The sequence below is a fragment of the Hoplias malabaricus genome, chromosome 9, assembly GCF_029633855.1.
Source record: "Hoplias malabaricus isolate fHopMal1 chromosome 9, fHopMal1.hap1, whole genome shotgun sequence".
Classification (NCBI taxonomy): Eukaryota; Metazoa; Chordata; class Actinopteri; order Characiformes; family Erythrinidae; genus Hoplias; species Hoplias malabaricus.
In genome coordinates, this window is record NC_089808.1 from 31,425,380 (window position 1) to 31,436,574 (window position 11,195).

At 39.3% G+C, this 11,195-nt stretch overlaps 1 protein-coding gene across 1 annotated transcript in view; it reads right to left on the reverse strand.

Moving 5' to 3' along the window:
* LOC136706845 (inactive ubiquitin carboxyl-terminal hydrolase 53) overlaps positions 1 to 10,908 on the reverse strand; it is a 47,428-nt gene extending 36,520 nt beyond the window's left edge. The window contains exon 1 of the mRNA XM_066680506.1: positions 10,509 to 10,908. The gene's annotated coding sequence lies outside the window, so the exon portion shown is untranslated. The remainder of the gene's footprint in view (positions 1 to 10,508) is intronic.
* Positions 10,909 to 11,195: the final 287 nt, after the last annotated feature.

Genomic DNA, 11,195 nt, shown 5'->3' on the forward strand with positions numbered 1-11,195 from the left:
CAGAGTAAATGTTATATTCTACCAGACCCAAAAAGCCTCATTGCCCTTCTAAAAATCCCCTTGACCGGAGACAGAGTAAAATGAGGGCAAATATTGGCCTTATGTTTGAAAACTGGAGGCAGTTCACAAGCAGCAACACTATAGAACAGAGCCAGACCTGGATAATTTTCTCTTAAACAGGTAACAGAAAATAATTTCTGAAAAAATATGAAAGCACAGACAGCTATGTACAGATTAAATGGAGTAAAGGCCACGTTTTTTAATACAAAAAAGAAAGCGAGGCATAGCGACGTTTGAAAGGTGTCAGGACTGTGTTTTGTGTGTTTTATGTAAAGAAGGCGAACAACATGATTAAAAGGTGTAAATACCATTGTTTGTTTTAAAGAAATTTAAAAAAATTAATGAGTGTTTCTCCATGGTGTGTGTATTTAAACAAATTAAGGACTAAAAATTGTGTTTGAAAAGCCTTGCATATTCGCCTATTTAAGGTGGAACGGAGAAATAAAGGTTGGTAGTAAACAGCAAATAAGTGTTTCTCTAGTAGGTAGATGTTTTAGTGACATTATGTACACTTGGTCGTGTTTTAAATTGATAAAATTGGAAATAAGTAATGTTTCAAAACGAGTTTTGTTTATAAACCTAGCGCTAGCGTGGAACAGAGAATTCAAGAACCTGGCGAGTATAGCCATTAGGACTCGTAAACCAACACATGTAAGGTGGAAGGAACTATTTGACTACGAAAATCTGCCTCCTAAACAACATTTACGATAAGTAACATCAGCCTTGTCTAGTCGAAATATTTCAGGTGGATTTGGACAGAAAAGACTTGTAAATACAGGGAAATTGCGGCCTCATTTTCACGTAGATAGATGTTTTAGTGAAATGATGGACACTTTTGTGTAAATATGTTGATTATGGCACATTCTTCTTAGCTATTATGGCCCAGGTAATTGTGGGGACTTGCAGTTCGTCTACATTCATGTATGAGGTCACGAGGGAATGAGGTCACGCCCCTCGCTGCCTTTGTATGCTTAGCTGAACCTGTGTGCGCTTTTAGGTCATTTACACCTTTATTTGCTACACAAAACATGGGAATTTATTTTTAATTAATCCGAGAACTTACATTTACGTTTCGGCATAACTGCTCGAGATGAGGGTGGGTACATGAGCTTTGCCTGACGTAAACAAGGACTACTGACGTGCAGACTGACCAATTAAATGTTTACAGAGAAGGTTATCGACTAATAACGGTAACTCTACAGTCAGACCGTCCAATCAGAAGATTTTAGGCTACTTCACCACGCCCCCTTCTCACTCAAGCGAACCAATCAGAGTAGGGGAGGGCGGGACTAGTTTGTGAACAAAACGCTTCTAGAAATTCTATGTAAGCTCTAGAAAAACAAAATCCCGGACGTTTGTGAAATTCCGCCCGGACAGTTTTTTTAAGTCTAAAAAAGAGGATATGTCCGGGTAAAAGAGGATGTCTGGTCACCCTACCTTAGCAGTCTCATGAATTTGGAGATATTTCCACCTTATGTCTTCAGAACAGCAAAAATAAATCACTATTACCCACCTATGGAGAAGGAATTGATATAATGTATACTTCAGTATATTAGACCTTTCAAATTTTCTTATTTATTACTCACTATGCATAATTTATTTTGCTAATATTATTTGCAATTTCTGGTTATTAAATGTATGCGTTTATGCTAATGGGAGGAACAATTAAACTATTCCCAGAAAGCACCAAGCAAGATGATCAGTTAATGCCTTTTCTGGTGATTTGATGAAAATTACACTTAATTGATTCTGAAGGAGACTGCAGAGGGGGATTTACCCCATTTTTAAATATATTAAAACATTAAAATAATTCATCACAGATCTGTAGATGAACTTAATGCCATACTTTGCCAAATTTTGTAATTTTGATATTCAGTTTAATATAATGTATGGTCTGTGAGTCACTGTTTGCCTAAAATAATCCCCAGGCTCAGCATTTTGTGTGGTCATGAGGAGAAGCATCCCAGAGCAAATTATTGCTACTGCAGTCAGATGATGATTCACTATGAGAGTGAGAAATGTAGCACAGAGTTGATCATGAAAATATTTCTCTCTTCAAATCTTAAGCTGCTGATTACAGTCATTGTAGCATGATAATGACCTGACCAATGAGGGGAAATGTGGGAGAAATCACACCTCTGAGACAGTCAGAACACTGTTAGCACTGGAGGACTTCATGTGACTGTATTTGGTAAGACTGGGTTAAACAACTTCTCTGATTAAGCATAGTCTTGGACTGCAAAGTAGTCAGTTCACTGAAAATACAAGGATTGAAAATTTAGGATTAGACTTCGTGAAACCTCTTAATGAGGGCAAAGAATAAGATTAATTGTTATGTCATTTAGACTATTAATTAATTCATTGTCTCTAACCACTTATCCAGTTCAGGGTTGGGGTGGGTCCAGAGCCTACTCAGAATCACAGGGTGGAATGAACACACCCTTCACAGGGCGACACACTCACACACCTACGGACAGTTTTGAGTTTGCCAGTCCACCTCCCAATGTGCGTTTTCGGACTGTGTGAGGAAACTGGAGCACCTCACCATTTCAGCTAAATGTAATGTTGTGTATAAACATTGTTGCTATAAAACTGTATCTCGGTATGAGTTTTAAAATAGCATTCTATCCCTAGTTATCCCCCAGCCAGCCTATGGAACCTAATATGTAGAAAAAGCTTGTTTTGAATTCAATACAGCTGTGATAAGATTAAAAAACCCTACATATACATTTACATATACCTGTCTATTCATGCTACAGCAGCTTAACCCAATTCATTGAAACAGATGTTACAAGAAGGGTTTCAGCTATTACAGTTCTTTTACAATAAGATAAAACAGAGAGCATCCAGTCAGCTACTAATACAAACTGCGGAAACCACAGTGAGTTATACAGGTTTTCTGATTATGCCATGCTTCTATATACTACCGCTACTACTCCAACAAGTTGGACCAGATGAGGTCATCAAATCAGCCCTGGCTTAACCCAAACAAGTCTGTCCACACCCTTCCTACAGAGGTTAGGCCTGCATGTGACATCATTTCCTGCAGTCAACTCATTAAGCTTTTGATCACTGAACACTAATTCCACTGCTCTGGGATAAACATGCTAGTTAATGCTCTGAAGACTCATTCCACCTGAAAAAGCACTTCTTTTCTTCCTTTGAGGGATTTTATAATTATGTGAATTTTCTATTATATCTGAAATGCTGCTAATGTCACATTGGAACAGCTGAACAAGCAGCACAGTTACACAACTCCATGACTTGAGGGCAGCATTTGCTTCCTTTACATTGTCAGGAAGGTGTGCTGCACACAGATTCCAAGTGACAAAAACATTTTTTTTTCTGAATTAAATGTTCAATAGGTGTAGCTACACATACAAACGTTATCATTGCATTTTTGTATCCTTTCAGTTGATTATATGGTGTGTAAGTTTTGAACTTAAATATGCCATCACACGCGGGAGGAAACGGACCCATTGGTGCTTATATAATTATATAAGCAAGGTCCCATGACCTAATTAAAAATAATAAGATCACTGCCTTTTGTAACCTCAATGCCATGTGTATGTATATTCACATATTTGGAAAATATACAGGGGTTGGACAATGAAACTGAAACACCTGGTTTTAGACCACAATAATTTATTAGTATGGTGTAGGGTCTCCTTTTGCGGCCAATACAGGGTCAATTCGTCTTGGGAATGACATATACAAGTCCTGCACAGTGGTCAGAGGGATTTTAAGCCATTCTTCTTGCAGGATAGTGGCCAGGTCACTACGTGATGCTGGTGGAGGAAAACGTTTCCTGACTCGCTCCTCCAAAACACCCCAAAGTGGCTCAATAATATTTAGATCTGGTGACTGTGCAGGCCGTGGGAGATGTTCAACTTCACGTTCACGTTCATCAAACCAATCTTTCACCAGTCTTGCTGTGTGTGTTGGTGCATTGTCGTCCTGATACACGGCACTGCCTTCAGGATACAATATTTGAACCATTAGATGCACATGGTCCTCCAGAATGGTTCGGTAGTCCTTGGTCCATCTAGCACAAGTAATGGGCCAAGGGAATGCCATGATATGGCAGCCCAAACCATCAATGATCCACCCCCATGCTTCACTCTGGGAATGCAACAGTCTGGGTGGTAGGCTTCTTTGGAGCATCTCCACACCGTAATTCTCCCGGATGTGGGGAAAACAGTAAAGGTGGACTCATCAGAGAACTATACATGTTTCACATTGTCCACAGCCCAAGATTTGCACTCCTTGCACCATTGAAACCGTTTGGCATTGGTGTGAGTGACCAAAGGTTTGGCTATAGCAGCCCGGCCGTGTATATTGACCCTGTGGAGCTCCCGACGGACAGTTCTAGTGGAAACAAGAGAGTTGAGGTGCACATTTAATTCTGGTGTGATTGGGGCAGCCGTGGTTTTATGTTTTTTGGATACAATCCGGGTCAGCACCTGAACATCCCTTTCAGACAGCTTCCTCTTGCGTCCAGTTAATCCTGTTGGATGTGTTTTGTCCTTCTTGGTGCTCTTACGCTGCTAATTGAACCTTCACATTCTGCTCTTACTGGTGCAACGTGCAATTAATGAAGATTGGCCACCAGGCTGGTGTTTCAGTTTCATTGTCCAACCCTTGAATGAATGTATGTATGTATGTATGTATGTATGTATGTATGTATGTGTGTGTGTGTGTGTGTGTGTGTGTGTGTGTATATATATATATATATATATATTCTTTTTTTTATCTTTACAGACATGCAATCTATGCATATATGTTTTAATAACATTCTCTGTAAATGTAAAATAAAGGGGCTACAACTGCTGTAGACTTCAAACAACTGACTGAATACACAACAGAATATGAGGTCAAAGTTCCCTTTTTTAGGAAACCATTTTCCAGAAAAGGTCCATGACTTCTTCCTTAGACACACACACAAACAAAACAGATGTTCCTCATGAAAGTTAATCTTACAACAATAATGAACTGCAGCACCTTTACCAGTAAATAAGTACAATCTTGAATGACTCCTTACTGATTGAGCAATCTCACTCATGCAAATCATTCCTTAAATCATTTGATCACAAGTTCTAAAAATTATAATTGAACATTACAAAGTCTCAAATTTCTTAAAATAAAATGATAGCCAAGGACAAATATGCATCATATTTAAAAAAAAAAACTTTTAGAACATGGCCTTAACAGAGTGGGAGACCTTGAGGAAAAAATATAAACAAAAACTACAATGGGATTTTTAAACTAATAAAATATTAACAAAAGAAGCATAGGAAGTGGCTCTATTGTGGCAAACTCCATGACATATATTGCTGCTCTCTGAAATAATATCCTCTTCCTATTCACACTCTGAGGAACCACAAGGCAAAAGTGTGAAAGCACATTCAGTGAGCCCATGTGGGTGAAATGTGACACGCTCCCGAAACTCTGAAATAACACTGAAGGAGCGGAGAATTCCCGATGGGTTGGAGCTGGACGTTTTGGCTTCTGCAACAATGCAGCGCCCGCTTCCTGTGTGGGCTTCCTGTTGGCTGTGCACTGTGTTCCAGCATGTGGTCAGCACTTTGAGTCAGAGAACAGGTTGCGCATATATGTATGCGCACACACTTACTTCATCATCATGTCTGCAGCTGGAATGCACGCACACATTCCAGTTCTGTGCTTCATTCTCACATACCACATACAAAAACAGTCTCACCATTGAGACATAGGAGGCATACAGCACAACTATTTCCTATGGCATTTTAGGGAATCAGCTGAAGTGGAATATCGTCTCCTAAATGCATCAAGCCACTTCCTAAACATATCCTTTCTTCCGTTAAACTTGCCAATAAATGTCAGAGTAACAATGCAGCCAACAACTTTTTCTTTCCTTCTTAAATAATAAATGGGATTTGAATGTTCATTCAGCTTGACGTTTATGGTTCCAGTTCCTAGAAACTACGCTGTAAGAAAAACAAGGGATACTGTACAGGTCCATTTCCTCTAACAAGTATCGAAGGTAACTGTATCCTCAATGGTACAACAACGATGTGAATGTCTAATTGTGTAACCCAAGATTCACAGTTCTCTGAGGTCTTAATAAAACATATGTGACATGCTTTGGTCAAAATAGTACAAAGACCAAACAACACAGCACTTTTCGTACCCTGTCTAAACAGCCCTGTTCATGATGACCAGTTTCAGGGCCTGTTCCTTTAAACGAGCGTCTGTTTACTCCAAAACAACAAATGGACTTGTTCTATAGTCATTTTAGTACAGTTCTCTTCTCTGTTCTCACTTTATTTGCCACATTTAATCAGCACAATAGTTTCTTCGCACCCTTAACATATATTTTGCTTCCTTTAACCTAGTCTCTGTGCTCTCACACAAACGTGGGTCTAGCGCTGAGGATGGAGAGACTCAGAAAAGGGCACGGACAATTCTAAGGAGTCTGCTATCTAAGTAAATCACAGCACAGACTCGTTACATCTCAGACTTGGGTTGATCACAAGAAACTGGCTGGGGTGTTTCAATTCAGTTCGTTTGTAGGTGAGCCAGGTCCACAAATTATGTGCTAATGCCCCCTAAAAATAAATAAATAAGATTTAGGTTTTTTTAATAAAATACCCCCTTATACATTCTACATTCTCATTTCCAGGTGGAAAATGTCTGTATTTCCACAAGTTATCTTTATTTAAACAGAAGAAAATAAAAAACCCACAGAGTGCCACCTCAGCGAGGTCCGTATTCCAACCCAGTGTCCGTATGGAACATGAAAGTGTAAGAGTTTGAGAGTCTAGACATTAGGGCTGGGCAATTAATCGAAAAAAAAAATTGAAATTGACATTCAGAACTTCTAATTGACATAATCTTGTCTATAGCAATTACATTGATTATTTATATTCTGTTATGTCCCCACTGTGTGTTCATGTACCGTCCCTTTAAAACCATGCTACGAAGCAGTAGTCACATGATTCTGCCGCTATCTGCCACATGGAAGCAACCTAAACGCAGAGTCTGACCGAGCGACTCGAGCAACTTGTAGCAAAACAAGAAAACCTTCGTAGAGAAAACCTTTCAGCGACTAAAGCACAATCACACACCAGATATAAAGTGCTCAGGAAACAAAAGAAGGAACATGCTCCCAGCAACATTACAAAAAATATCCCTGTTTAAACACTGGAGAATATTTACAGTACAAGTGTCCTTACTGAAAAATACAAAAACAAAATAATCGTTCATTAATCGTAATCCTAGTAAAATGCACAATTAATGGTAATATTGATTTGCGCTCATATCACTCAGCACTACTAGTCATTAATAACATTTTTTATTAGCCATATTAATGTGTATATTCTTTGCTTTATTTAGATTTTACTAAGGCATATACCCTCTGTGGATACTTTTGTTTAGTGATTGCACCATCTTCTTAGTGTAAATACACCTCTGAATACAAAAATTTACTTATTAGTAATTAACACATAAACAAACGTGGACATAAATTCAACAGAAAAAGAAAAATGTAAAAATTATATTACTGCCAGATTACAATAATCTGGACCGATACTTCCACAGTGGTTCACTTTCAAAATCATACTGTAGCGATCCTGCAGTAATGTTTTGTGTTATGGACTATGTGAAATGCAAATGTATGTGAATTAAGTACGCATGTGATTGGTGGATAAGAGAAGGGGCGGAGTGTGTGCGCAGAAGTGGGAGTGAGTGAAGGAGAGTTCTTTTACTTTTGTTGTTGGGAACAGCTTGGGAGTTGTAGCAGCCTGTTTTGACTTTGGCGTGGTTACGGCCAACAGTAGCTATTTTCAGTTCATTAATGTGGAAGTATTCAAGTCATTCTCGACCATTCTTTCAAAGCGTCCTGTGGACGATACAATACTTTTGAACAACAACAAACAGCTGATGTGTGTTTCTATCAAACTCAATTTCTTTTAATAATAGAGAGCAGAAAATGTGATCTGAGATTTGCTGCATGTCTTGCAAATACAACTAAAATAAAAGGTACCAAAAGACATTTCACTGTCAGCATGTTTGTCTGATTGGACTCAAGCTGTGTCCGATGTCAGATGAATGCTACCAAGTATGAACAGGTAAGAAGCAAAATCAATAGCTAAAGAGCCAGTTTGTACAGTTTAGGCCATGTACTTCTCATTACAATGATGAAACCTAGGACTCACTATGACTGCTATTCAGTTCACTGTCAGCTTACGTTTCAGGACAGTGTAATGAAGAGAGCCATAAAATATGGATTTGTACCTCTTTGTACAAAATGATGTAAACTCAAACATCTTGTGCTTGTGTGACTGTCACGTCACGGGCTGATGAGTAACAAATCCTGGAGAGAAAAGGCTGCACCAACCATCCACATTCTGCTCTCAACAACAACAGTCCACATGACTATATAGGGACTAGGGAAAAAAGGAAAAAATTCCTCTGAACTAAACTATTTCATTCATTTCCACAAGGAAACACGCAGTCATTGTGGGAGTGTACAGGCTTTCTCATATTCTCTAACCATAAAAATGCAGACCATAGCACATCCTAAATCGGACGCTGGTGCAGCACACACAGCCGGTCTTTCAACATGCTTGCACGTTCTCACCAGGTCTTGGAGCAAGCTGTGGATTCAGGCATGTGTGAGATTAGAAGTTGCAACATATCAAAACAAACTCTATAACTATGCTTTGTGTTTCTTTCTGAACAGGGCTGGGTATCCTGAAACATTCAGTACAAGGACAATCCTTAAATGAACACTGCAACGATTACTCAATCCCTCTTACAGGTTAGATGACCTCAACACTAAGGAGTTTTTAGGAAACTAGGCCCAGAGCACTGTAAACGTTTGTTTCAACTGATGGTCCAACAAATGGTTTCATTCAAAAACACTGTCTACATTTCTTTTATATTTGAATTTAGAGATTACAAAATAATAACAGCTCACGTAGAATGCAAAACTGATTTTATCATTAGTAACATATACAAATACGAATGCTATATTTCAATGGGGAAATTCATTTAAATAGTCATTACAAACCACGTGGAACAAAACCCTTGAATTATTGAAAAGGGGTTTGAGAGCAGAAATAAGAAAAATATTAAGAAATAATACAATATTCTTCAGTCTGATTAACAACAAACAAAATCCAGCACATTCCAACTGTGGATACAACTTGTGCTTCTTCAACAGTATTTATAAGTACATATACACCTGGAGGGGAGTACCTAACCTGAACATTTTAAACATAAATATTTGTTCTTAATAAGTAACTGTGTAGGCCCTTAACAAAAGAGAGAGGCTTAAGGAACCTCTCAGTTCAACAATTTGGAATAGACCCCAAAATAAAAAATTAAATATATAATCAGCTCAGTATATTGAGCAACTTCATCAGACTTACAGCTGGAGCAAAGGGTGTGAAATATAAACAGCTGTTCTAATGGGTTAAATGTTTAAATATAGAGTGTATTACACAATGCACTATTAAGCTCACATAATTTGAACTTCCCTGGTAACTGAATTGAGTACTCAGTTCTGTCTATTTGGATTTCAAAGGCTAATTCTAGGTCTAATGTGAAAACAATGAAGAAGTAAAGAGGAACACGACACCAGCGCCATTACAGTCTCAGGTAAAACTTAAAGGAAAAGCACCTGCCCTTACAAATTCTCACCCATAGGCTAGATTCTGTGAAACATGTTTCTGTACATGAATACGGGCGTTACTAATTGAAACAGCAGCAGAACCTTTGGGTGATTTGGGTGAACCGTTTTTTTAAGGTTCTTCATAAAAACTATACGTCAGATAAGGGTTTAAACGTTTCAATGGCTTTGGATTACTCTGGATGATATATTGAACTAATGGCTTTACTCACCCTTAACAACACATTGTAAAAGGTGTAGGCTAATGTACAACTACTAATGGCTGAGAGGAATATCTATGAGAATTTCCATAAATTCAAATAATAATAAAAAAAAAACCCTGGAGCAGCCCCAAAACATCCTAAAAAAACTAATATAGAATAAATTACACGCCTTTCTAGACTGTAAAACGAAGAAAGATGTGCTGGACAATAAATGCAAGGCCTAACGTTGCACCCTACGTTTGCATGTTGTTGTTGTTTTTGAAACCTCACGTTGGGAGAAGGGGAGGGAGGGAGGGAGCAGGGCGATTTATAACAGGCTTTTTCAAAGAAGAACCAATAGCCTAAAGTGGACACAGACTCACTGAGTTGATGAAAAACTAAACTACACCCAGTGTTTTATTAACGCGTGTGTGGTAAATGATTTTTGTGCTCGAGGATGTTGGGAGCGTTCCCGTGTTTTACCTGAATCAGGTACATTTCCGCCACATGCGCAGTGGAGACGGCAAAATGGCAGAAAATGGAAAGTTTACTCAAAACAAAGCGAACACACACGGAGAGGCAGGATTACTCACCACATGAGCGCTGTAACAGAGAGGTTCCCCAAAGACTGAGAGCCCCTTTCCAATGTTAAGTTCAAAAAATAGTCCTGTAACCGGCCGAAACTGTGGAGTTTCGACGTCAACTGCCAAAGTGTCCCATGCGGAAGAGGCGAGGCTTCACGAAGTACGTTAATGAAAAGTCGTTAATGCGTTAAATTATCTCTTTACGCTTAAGTTCTCATTTGCCACTGTTCTCCCACGTCTCCTTTTTTCCCTCACGGCTGACTCGTCACTTTGCGCTGTACTGTCCCGGGAGCCCGAGTGCTGGCTGACTGCAGTCACCTGAAACTCGGGATTAACAGCGTTCACTGAGCGGAGACCAGGCCCCGCCCCCTTCTCCTCCCCCATCTCCTCCCGGTGAGAGCGCGCGCTGTTTACTGCAGTACCCGCGTACAACACGCAACGCAGGGACAACGGCACCTCGTGTCGCGCGCTCCACCGGTACGACGAAGAGCCGTGGGTCTGAAACTGAAGGCAGTGACCACAGTAACTTTCTATCGTGCTCTCTCACAAGTCAGTGCCTGAGACGGCTGCAATTTGAAATGAAGTTATTTGTAACTTTGTCCCAACAGACAGGCTTTAAAGGCAGGGATATGGTAACACTTTGCGCAGGACGCTCGCTTCTCAGAATAATCAACTCTTCAAGATATTGGAGCAAAA